This window comes from Anarrhichthys ocellatus, unplaced genomic scaffold, assembly GCF_004355925.1.
Source record: "Anarrhichthys ocellatus isolate YVR2014 unplaced genomic scaffold, GSC_Weel_1.0 scaffold1, whole genome shotgun sequence".
Lineage (NCBI taxonomy): Eukaryota > Metazoa > Chordata > Actinopteri > Perciformes > Anarhichadidae > Anarrhichthys > Anarrhichthys ocellatus.
The window spans coordinates 17,467,109-17,479,314 of record NW_022280031.1 but is presented as its reverse complement, the minus strand read 5'-3'; positions in this window follow the sequence as shown (position 1 = coordinate 17,479,314).

The window sequence follows — 12,206 nt, the reverse complement described above, 5'->3', positions numbered from 1 at the left end:
GGAGATTTGCTTGTGTTTGAATAAGAAAGAGACATTTTCTCTCCGCTAGCCCTTTTATTTATTTCTCGCATCCTTTCATCCTTCCTCCTCTCCTTCTTTACTTCCTTCCACATTCGTTCCTCTCTGTGTTTATTGCTTCCTTTCCCTCTCTCATTATTTTTTTTCCACATTCTCTCCGCACCTTTCTTTGTGGCCTTTCTACCTTTTTCCTTTTTACCATGCTTCTTCCTTCTCTTCTTCCTCCCTCTCAAATTTTCTCATAACTATCATTTTATTTCTGCCCCTCACCTTCCTCCATCCTTCATTTCTTCCTTTGTATCTGTTCACTCTTCTTCACGCACCGTCGTCCTCAAATACTTTACTTTACTTGTCTCGTGTATCGGTTCACTCTTCTGTCTGAACATGATAACTCAACATTTTCCTCTTGATTAAAGAAGTTGGTCTTTGGTTTATAGTGGAGGGGACACAATCCACACAGTCTCAGTGTGATGATTAATGTATTTTCAAGTTCCTGCCAACTGGGATTTGAGTAGAAAAAGTAAAACAAAGCAAACATATCTCGGCTTGAGAAGGGGAAGAAAATGGTTTGATATCAAGATTTCTTGATATTTTATTCCTCAACACATTTACACAATGTAGAAAAACATGGTTGTAGTTAGGTTGTCCTTAAGTCTTCTGAGTTTTTCTTGGATGTAAATAAGAAATAAGCTGAACATTCACCGTTTTCTGCATATACTCATAAATCTCTTTGTTTCTCTTCTCTTCTTACCACTCCTCCATCCTCTTTCCCTCCCTTGTCTTCTTGTTTCCTCCTCTCCTCTCTGTACCACCACAGCCTTTAGTTTGATCTTCCCTTCCAGGAGAAGCTAGAAGCAGCGAGCTCCATTCATAATGTATATAAGCTCCAACAGCAAAACACATTCTTCATACAGTGTGTTGCTGTGAGTGGACTGGAGCCGAGGAAGAGAAATGCTACACAGTAAACTGGCACAGTTTGAAATACAAACTGAGCATCCAGGACCAGAACCAGGAATTCACAAGTGAACAGAAAGAATAGATATTGTGCGATGAGGAAGGTTGTTTTAGGGGGGACTTTCAGACTTTTCTCTCTGTGAATAAATTATAATGAATCACTAGAAGCTGGAAATATTTCCCATTTTCATATACAAATCATCCAATTCATTTTTCCATCCATGATTAGTTTTTTATGTATTCGCTGTTCGAGAAATGGATTTAGTCACCGTGACGTCACCCATTGATTTGTGGACTTTAAGGAACTTCCTCGTGAAGCCTCATGAAACTCTCTCAATTACAACCCTTGAAATGGCTTGAAAACCCTGAGGAACTTTCAAGGATTATGGTAACCTCAACAAGGACCACCAGTTAGAAGAGCTATTGGAACATCCTTAAGAACATCAGGACCCCTGTAAAAGAGCTCATGGTAGTGCGGGCTCAGAGTACTGTAACCTAGACATAGACCCTTGCCATGTTCAAAAATAAATCTTTGGGACCTCCTTCACACCCTTGCTTTCAAGACCCCAGCTCCTCAAGGACCCACATAGATCTTTCAAAGACATGTGAAACTCTCAATTTCAACAAAGAACATCAAGAACGTTTAACCTAATATGACTAATATTTTGCTTATAAATAGAAATTTGTCATGTTGTAGACAACTTAAAGGACTGCTGCAGAGTGTAACTCGGCAGGTCCTTCTTGAGGGGCACTAGAAACTCTTAAATTCCATAAAGAAGCCTGGGCCTTCTTCAATGATTAGAACCCCCTGAAGGACTGTTGAATCCCCAGTAAACCCTCAGGAACCCTTTAGTGGCCCTCAGGGACTGCTGTCACCTTACCAATCGCATCTTGAAGAGCCCCTGGCACATCTTTGCTGTGAAACTTCCTCAAGAACCTCTGGGACGTCTTTTAAAGATCCCTGTTTTGTGAACAACTGCTTTGTGGCAACACATGTCTTTGTGAGTGTGTGCACATACCGGCAGCTCTGCTGCTATATTAAACCTCCGACGTGCTGATCTGTGCACAGCTGCAGCCTCACTGAGCCCATGTAGCTTCGGGGCAGCTACCTAACAGCAGGCTGCCGAGGATTAGCCTGCTTACACATATGAAGAAACGGCTCTTGTGTTTTCCAGCATGCCTACACACACCACCACAGCACGTTGGTGTCGTGCAGGGAATGCTCCGCGTGCATTCAGGAGGGTATTTCGCATGTTACATTGAATATGCATGGCGTATTAGCATCCCAGTGTTCTCTCGTGGATGTATACTTAACACAGAGCAGGGAGGAAGAAATGCATAAAAGACGTATATCCACAAAACAAGATGGCTTCTTCAAGGGAAGATGTCTGTTCATACCTTTAGTTATGCTGGTTTGGTGCATTTCATTCACTGATCTCATGCATTATTTCATGGGATTTTATTCTGAGCATTTAAATACCAGGGCAGCAAGTCCATAGATTTAAACAACAATTTTAAGTCCATAGTCCAAATAATAATACTGTTAAGTTGTTTACTGTTGTTATTTCCAACTTTGTTTTGGGGTTCGCCTGCAGTCGAAGTTAATGCCGTTAATTATCCAGCCATGAACAACACGGATCACAGATTCATGGCTGTTGGTTAAAAATACATTCATCCTCAAAATGATTACGTACCTATGTGTTTCACATACAGTTCCTGTTAGTTGGAGGAAAGCAATAGCATTTCTTCTCCTACCAGAAATATGACAGAGGAGGGTTAGAAGGAGAAAGAGTTGGTTTTGGGTGCATCTCCTCATCCAGCGAAGGAGACGCTCTTCACATGTGTCGGGGACGCTTCTGGGACATTTTGCAGCGCGTCGGGTGGAATCACAAGGAATGTTTAGAGTTGCAGCTATCGGCTCCGGTAGCCAAAACTATTGTCATGAATAGCCCTTTTAGCAGGTTAGCATCATAGGGGAACATATGGTTAATCCTTCTGTATTTATATTGTTTGTTTTAGATTTATAATAGAAAATGTGATTCTACCTCCATCAGTTGTTTATTGTTAACATTAATATGCGCGTGCGCGTACGGTAAACTATCACGCGCATATCCAGTATGCACTTTCAACAGAACATAAAGGACTGTTCAAGGACTGTCGCACAGTGTGATTGTACAGTTTGTTGCCATGGAAAAGCTTCTTATTCTTCTTACAAGGCGTGCAGACGAAGTAAGAACACTCACGGCATGGACAGAACTGACACTGTTTTATTTCTGTGACTCTACCGAAGTAATAGACGTCCGTGTCCCGAAGGTCTAAATGTGGCAGCTCGTTGTTTAACCACCATGTCTTTGGCGAGGTTTTAGTTTGGAGTGTAGATTTGCTCTCATTAATTAAATACAGCTGCATTTTCTTTTCGTGTTTACACAAGCGTTTAATGAAATTATTTTCGGGCTGAAAATTCATATACAATTCATGTTCAGCTGCTGCACACTGCCACGTACTGTCAGAACTCTCAGCCACTGGAATATAAAAGACGAGCGAATGTCCCCACAGAAACTAACACAGTGAGCAGTGTGTGTGTGTGTGTGTGTGTGTGTGTGTGTGTGTGTGTAGGGGGGGGTAAATTAAGTGGTGAACAGTGTCCAGATAATGTTCCAGCAGCCCATTGCGAGGATTAAAGCAGCAAGTAAATTAACAACAGTTGGTGTTTTAATTAACAGCGAATGGCTGGTTAAAGAGGGGGAGAGGCAGTTTACATAAAACTTCTTTTTGTTAGGTTTTAAAAATATAGGAAGAGAGTCACTTTATTGTCCATGTTTGTCAATTACATATATTAATAGTATCGTAAAAACTAAATTGTAAAAGCAATGAGGTGAATAACTTCTCTCCCCCTCTCTCTCTATCAGTGTGAAACCCTCCCAAATGGAGTGAATATCGATGGTGCAACTGGTTCAGCTGCACAAGGGGCCCAGAAGCTCTCAGGGCCCCAGAAACTACTTCCTACGCTCCCAACAGCGAGCGAGCATCCGATGACTCTCTCTGTCCTCACTCAATCCGTTACTTGTTCTTTTTTTAAACAGAAAATACAAGTTTTATTTTGTGACATTTTACTGGAAATTAAATTACAATATAGACAGCAGGAAGTAGGAATCATTCAGCACCCTGGCGATCTCACTCCAGCCAGCTGCCACCTTAATTCGGTTTTTCAAATAAGGTGGCAGTCGGCCACGGAAGTTAGAGTTGAGAGACGATGTATCATCGTCAGATGATAGCCGGTGGGATGCATAGATTGAATTTTGGCTAATGCAATACCGCCTCATTTCGTCTGAACACGGACTGTTTACCTGCATTCAAACCAAAGCCTTCTTGAACGTGATTGGTCAATACTACTCCGAATACAAACGGAAACCAGAAAGCTTCTGATCCCAAAATCCTTCCCCAAATGCAGGATCTCTTCAATGAGAGTAACTAGTTGCTAGCAAACAGTAGGAGGTTAAGCCCTCCTGGTAACCCCCAAGTAAAAATGGAATGCATTGTCCTGCTTAAATATGTAAAAAACCTCCCCAACCTGTTTCCATACAGTTGAAAGGACACTTTTGTCCATGCAGAAGGACCCAGAGACAGACTTTCAAGCTCAGGAAATGCAGAAGCAATGGCATCGCAAGTATTATGTTGCATGCCGTACATGTTAAACTAAGAGGACACAAAAAAAAGACATACACGTCCAAGGTCGAGAGTACTTGACACCAGCATCTGTTGGATCAGTCTGGTATGATCCTGGCGTAAGGGTCTCTCTCTCCCAAGGTCTTGTTCTACATTGGATCTTTTCCTGTTGTGTCTCACCTCCTCCCTTTCCCCCCCTCACTATTGCCTTTGCTCTGCCCAGCACCTGATCAGCAACCTGCCTGCACACCTGTTTTCAATAGTTCATTAGCCCTCAGTAGGTCCGGTTTCCTCTGTTTAGTTACCAGGTTGTCAATGTTGCCTTCTGCCATTTTGTCGAGCCGTTCCTTCTGCCTGCCTCTTAGTTCCTATTTTTCCTGCCTCCGCTTCTGTTTGCTTTGTTTACCTGTTCTGACTCCATCGATGAAATGCAAACCTGATTAACTCTGATTCATGTCTTTAACTTTACCTGCTCTGGGATGGATTTTTTTACGACATGCGACATTGAGCGTTTTGTCGAGCTTCACATAGTCTTACATCACGACGGAAGAACCCGGCGACTCTAATGGCCGTATCCATAGTAACTCACACCTTCCTGGGTGCGCACAGCAAGAGGGGGGGGCGGCTGACTGCGTTAACTCTGAGCAGCAAGTCACTAAAAAGTTTCTGAAGAGTCCGGGGCTGTCTCGGTCGCCCTGCCCATTCTGCCTTCAGGTAGCCGTTTGTGCTTGGCTCTAAATGTCTCCGTGGCTCCATTGTATTTGGTCTTGTCCAGTTTGGCACTGTTTGGAATTTGTTTTGGTTTAATGGAAGCTCTGGGCCCAATGGGGGAGAGGTTCAAAGATGTGATTGGGCCAGCCCAGTGTCCTTTAAAAAAAACTAAAAAAAACAATGGGCCGATCTAGGCATACCTGTTGGCGACCCGGTATGCCAGATGGCCAGTCCACCTTTGGCTCTGTCCATAATTCTGCTTTCCACACTTTGCTTATCAGAACTGTGACAGAAAATAGATGTTATTCCTCAGGAAGGCAGGTGGTAAGTATCACTCAAGTAGTCCAGTAATTTAACATTTTCATAAGCAGATGCTAATTTATTGTTGTTTGTATTTGGAGTACTACAAAAAGATTTATTACAAATAAAATGTCTTTGCTGTTTCTTCAACTGGTCCATTAAAGTCACAGTGAGCTGTAAGATGAAGAGCCATGCAGGTAACAACATTTTTACTTTAGCTGTTCGCACTCTCGTGCCGTGTCATAAAATCAGATCACGCTTGCTCACAGAGTGATGGAAAAAGGTCAATTATCAAAACGACCTGTAGTGAAACAGAAATAAACAGGATGTTGCCGGATCAACCAAGACTGAAATCGCCCACTTTTTTAAAAGGACAATAAGGAAAAAGGTATTTAAATTTGTTTTTTTTACTTTATTATTAATTCATAATTATTGCGGGTCTGCTGAGATTCATGTTGAGAGCTATTAGGGGGGTTCTGACCTTAATAACTGATTTCACAGTACACCATATACAAGACTTCATAAATTATATTTGTCATATAGAAAAGAAAATGTGGTTGGTGACATTTGTATATTCATCGCACCCAAAGAAAAACATATTGTGTTCGTAGAACTTGAACAAATCTGCTACACTTCCTGGAGTCCCTGTCTGGTTCCTGTGTGCATCAAATCAGGGGTTGCAGCTACAACCCAAGTTCAGTTGGTGTGTGTGTGTTTGTGTGTGTGTGCTGGTCTCAGCCATTCTGCAGAGCAGGGATTGAAGCTGTACAATAGCTGACAGTGGTGTGAACCTCGGTAATTACCCCCCTGTCTTTGATCTCCGCCTAACGAGGAGAAAACGAGGTGTTAACGAGCGCAGGCGAGCTCAGGAGGACTTCTAATCATTCCATGGGAAAAGCTGTGTGTGTGTGTGGAGGTTGGGACTACATAGAAGGATACTGGGAGGGTTCAAGTGAGAATGTCAGAGTGATTTACCGTTGTTCTTGAACAGTTTTGAGGGAGGACCGTTCTACAAATGTTTGAAAGAAGTTTTGGTCCTTGGAAATAGTTGTGATGTAGATTCTGTGGGAGTCTTTGGCCGGTCTCTGGTATTTCTGGAGGAAGCTCGAGTAACAAAGTTGTGATATGGGTGTAGAGTGAAGTCTAGATTCTTGATGGAGTAAATTATTGATTGAAAATCATTCTTAGTTGACGATATTGATTCATTTATTGAAAAAACGTTTTAAATGTCCATACAGGCAACACAATACAAGAATGGGCTGGTAGTACAGTGTGTGTGTGTGTGTGTGTGTGTGTCTAATGAAGACAGTGATTGAGTGCAGCATCTGGGTGGAGAGAGAGAGAGAGAGAGAGAGAGAGGGAGAGTTAAGTTGGCCAGCAGCTTTGTACAGTAGCCCCTGACCTTTAACTTCACCCCTCACTGCTCCTCACCTTCACTCACCTTCAATCTTAATATCAACCATTAAAGGACACGCTCACAAAGTAAAGGACTGAACATATAGCAGCATTTGTTGTTGGCAAGGACACACACACACACACAGTTGTGTTTCCATGACTTTTGGAGACATTACATTGACTTACATTCATAAACTTGAGATTTACCTGAGCCAATACCAGCCTAATCCTAATCCTAGTCCAAACCTAAATATAAACCAACAACTGTAAAATGTAATGATTTACGTTATGAGACCATCAGTTTGTCCCCAAAAGGAATACGAGTCATGTAAACAGATTATGTCCCTACAAGACTGGAAAAACACACACACACACACACACACGCCCAAGGTCGATGTGTCCGTGCCAGCTCCATACCGGTTGAAAGGCCGTAGATTAAGGACACTTTATCCTTTGTGATATTCAATCACAGTTCAGGATTCAACAATCACAACTGGATGTGAATTTATAGAAGCTAAATAACTGTGTGCAAATAATGTATTAGCAGACAGTAACCATTTCATTTCAGAGGGTTTCTGTGGCAAACCTGACACAGTACAGAACTGGAAACATTATCTCTCTTTAAAGAAACAACTCATGAAATTGTACACACAATATTTATTATTTTGAAAAAAAAACGAGTACATTTTGAATATGATTCAGGTAATATTTGAGTAGTTTTACGAGTACATGTGCATAGAATTGGATAATCAATACTGGTATCAGTGCATCCCGAGTCAAAAGCAAACACATCAAAAGACGGTTCCCTCAAAACATAATTCACAATGCAGTTTCATTGTGTGGGAACATCTTTATTAGAAGACAGCGCTGCAATAATAGTATCCAGCATAACATGGTAGTATTTCTCTGAAAGATGGTACACATCAGGTCGCTGATGGTTTGACATGTTTTTGAACAGAGTTTTGTGAGTAAATCAAGTGGGTGAGTGTGTTCATATGTGGTGAGGAGGTGATACCGTTTAGCAGCTTTGGAGAGCAGGAGGACGGACTGAGCAATCGATGGCTGTTGATCTTTGGTCCGAAACTTTCAACGTTGAAACAGAGAATCTCTTGTTTTGGCAGCTATTGTTACAGCACGGGAAATGCCTGCGGTGATTTGTTCGACGAGAGCAGATCTGGCCTACATGTTGTTCTACATTTTCCGACAATAATCAGTCAATGAGGGAATTCAAACCGCTTTTTAACAAAACAAAAAAAATGCATCAACGATGTTCCACAAACAGGTTTCTGGTGAAAGGTAGCTCTCTGGGGATTTCAACATTTTGGATTCAAACAAGATGCAGAAGCAAAAGTTTCATTTTCTTCACAGGAAAACCATCGAGTAACAGGCATCTAATACAAAATGACACCTTTGTCCAAACATGGCAATGTTTCTAACAATTAATAAACATAGACAGTAGATGCAAAGTGTTAAACTGTGTGTAATGACTTAAGGAGAACATTTGTAACAGAGGAGGTCCAGGTCGGTGGTCGGATCATCAATCGTGTGTCTTCAATACGGGAGACTGATGTTTACATCCTGTTTCCTACCAACAGTCAGTATTTTGGTGATGTTCCCGAAACATTTCAAAGTAGTTTTCGTTGCCTAAATCTAACCAAACTTCAACCATAGAAGTGGCAGAAAAAGCTCATGTGGATGATTTATTTAATGATGTTGGAGGACACTTACAGACCGAGTAGTCCTGCTAACGTGTGCCAGAACATACGGATCATTTTCATATTAATTAATGTCTCGAGCACGTATTTAGTATCATTGAGCGAGGGTTGTGTGTTTACAGTGGTGACCCTTGTTTCGAAAGGAATAAGGAATTATAATACTTATGGAATATACGCCGTAATTACCAGCAGCTATGATCTGCCGCTGACGTTTGTCACTTTAACCCGTCAGAGAACCGAAGAAGGGAAGCTGCTGCCTGAATGTTTTGACGATTAGCGCTGTAGCTTAGCGAATCCACGCACTTTGACAACGTCAGGTACATAAATGGCCTGTGTTTTATTCAAAGCTCCATGAATACGTACATTTCCAGCACGAGGGCGCTGTACGAGTCACGTCCCCAAAGTGTTTGAGTTTCTCTCAGCGAGCTACACAGGACCAGTGTGAACCAGAATAATAAAAACCATTAAACACCACTTGATATTTCGCCAACTCTTGTCAAGATTGTTTGTATTTCATGTCTACTAATGTGACTTTGGCAAAGCACAGTAACATGGTGTTTTATTAAAATGTCAGAACAACAACAATAATGTGATTCACCTAATTAAAATCTCATCAGATTGGCTGTGGATCACACACACACTTTCCATACTCCCATGTTAATTGAATTTGGACGTCCACCAGTGCTCATTACGGTTGTGTTGTTCCAACTTGTGTGATCATACAAGGCTCCAGGTTTACACGTATTCACAAACAGCAAACAGCATTGGTCTGACAATAATTATGGCAGGAAGAAAATCAACACAACTCAGTGCAGGGTCTCATGCAGGAACATTTTGACATCCTTGTGCCATGAGGCTTCCTCGGAGGAACACAACAACTTGGGATAGGTTCAAGTGCTGCTATACGCGACGCTCCGAAATCGACATAAGGTTGCCGTCAATCTGCTTTGGCGCACGTCATAGCGCTTTTGGTGCATATTTGTTTTGTTTAAAACAATAGTTGTGCTTCAAAATGCACGCTTTGGATTTTCTCAGTGCGTTTGGACCCAGAAGAGCAGTGCAGGATTTGGGACGTCTTTGAGGCCAGAATATAACTCAAAGACCTTTACAGTCTGATACCTGGAAGGGACTGGATGATCAGCAGTTACAAGTGCCATTCCCCAAAAGTATTTCTTTGCTTCCATCATCCGAGTTACAGCAGTTTGCTGGTGTCTGGTTGGGATCCTCAGCCCCTTTGTTCCCCAGGAATTACACTGTACCATTCAAGAGACATGTCCTCTGTTGCTCTGTTTCTATTTCTGAATTGATCGAGTCTTGTGTGTTTTGTTCTTGTGTCTCTTGATATGAAGTCACATTGAAAGAGATTGTTAAGGGCATCTTTTCATTTCAATTGCAAAAGAACGAAGGACTTTTCAACTGCATTTTGAATCCATTGAGCCACTGTGGAAATGACAATGTATAAAGTCAAGAAGTCAAGACACCTTAATGTGTCATTTTAAGAGAACATTGATTTGGGGAACATAGGACCCTGCGAGCAGAGAGACGCTCCTACTCCCAGGTATTTTCAGCAAGAGAAAAGTAATGCATTTTAACATATAGGTCTTGAACTGATCTTTTTCACTACCGCAGCATTACCTTGAGTTAATTGCTGTTAGTTGCTGATCCGCGTCTCAGGGTACACTGAGACCCCACCACCTGCTCGACATTTATGCAAAGTTGGACTTGCTCCTCAGTTTGGCTCGGGGGAAATTCATTCACAAAACCACCACCTGTTTGGAAAGCAGATCTTCTCTCATAAGCCAATATTTTTTTCTTTCATGTGTTGCTTGATGTCTTTCCAGGGTTTGCTTTAAAATTCAACTGCTGACCTTTTTTTCCGTTGAGATGACAGCTTTCACTGCTTGTCAGGAGAGGAGTGCATGATTGCATTTCTGCAATGTTTGTTGCCACTTTGACCGATGAACGAAGTGAAACACTTCCTTTTGTTCTTCTATTCTCACGTCTCATCTCATAAACACTGTAAACTCCATCTTTACTATGGCATTGTTAGCAACGTTAGCAACGTTAGCTGCGAAAAGCCGGCTGGTCATGTGGAGAGCCATAGAGATGCTCCGATCTCATATGTTGCCCCTTTTAAGGCCAAATTCTCATTGCTCGCTTAATGAAACTGTCCTCCAGTGTCGCACAACTCCTTACTGGCCTGCTGAGAAACTAACCTCTTGTAGTGCGTATGACAGGAGGTCTATCTCAGACTCTTATTAACTAGTACAGTGAGTTAAATCATCAAGCACCAAACTTGTAGAAGTTGAACCCACATCGGAGCTGCAGAAACATGACACAGACTCGTGCTCCTGTCATGAGGTTACACAAGAGACGTTGCATATTCCAAGGTGTTTATTTTTTAATAATGTCTGTTTTGTTATTATTTAAACATCTTTCATATTCTCTCCTCTTGATTATTTTTGATGCATGCTTGTCTGCACCATTTAGTATTTTGTTTTGATGTTGCTTTCTAGGCTGCTCTGTAAACAGGAGGCCTCTCATCTCAGCGGGACGACATAGTTCAACAAACAGTAAATAACATTTCAAAAAGTATTCAAATCCCAGATTTCAGCACAACACTTCCCTCAGCAAATAAAGGTTAGAAGAAATTGTTGATCTATCATCCGTTGCAACACTTCATACCCCTGACAGGATAAAAGCTTGATGAATATTTACCACAGCGAAAAACAATAAAAGTGAATGAAAAGGAGCCTGGATTAGTGCTCCTTATGGGGCTTTGTGCAGCCACATATGTTTAGGATTCCATTAGAGAGTGACATTATAGAACGGATATCACATTTAGTCTTTTTAATGGCCCATTGTTGAGTTATGGGAGCAGGATATTATGGTGGTGTTTGAGGCATACAGTCTCAGTTGTGAATGGAATATAGAAAATGTAATTTGCAGGAAAGCAATGGGCGTCTTTGTTATTCTATTCAGTGCAATAAAGTGATTATATAATACACGGGGGGTTAACAGTCTCGAGTGCTGAAGGATATCAAAGGAACTTTGGAGGGCTTTGAAATACTGTAACCTGTAAAGTTTGAAATCTTAAATCTGATGAAACAGTGAGTTCATATCTGGTGTTAAAAAGGTGATTATGGAGGTATGAAAAGTTTTGATATTAGAGGGAATATAAAGAGTTTTGAGGTTAGTTAATGGTTATCTTGAGTTCTTATTTTAAGACTTACTTACAAATCTGTTTACCATCTACAGTATAGTGTGAATACGTTAGTTACAGTAAGGGCCGGGTTATGCCGCCCTGTCTCCTAAAAATTGAATTCCCATTCAACACAACTGCATTGCGAATTATGCTTTCACCCAGGAGAGACTTTCACCCAGGAGACTTTCACCCAGTAGAGACTTTCACCCAGGAGAGACTTTCACCCAGTAGACTTTCACCCA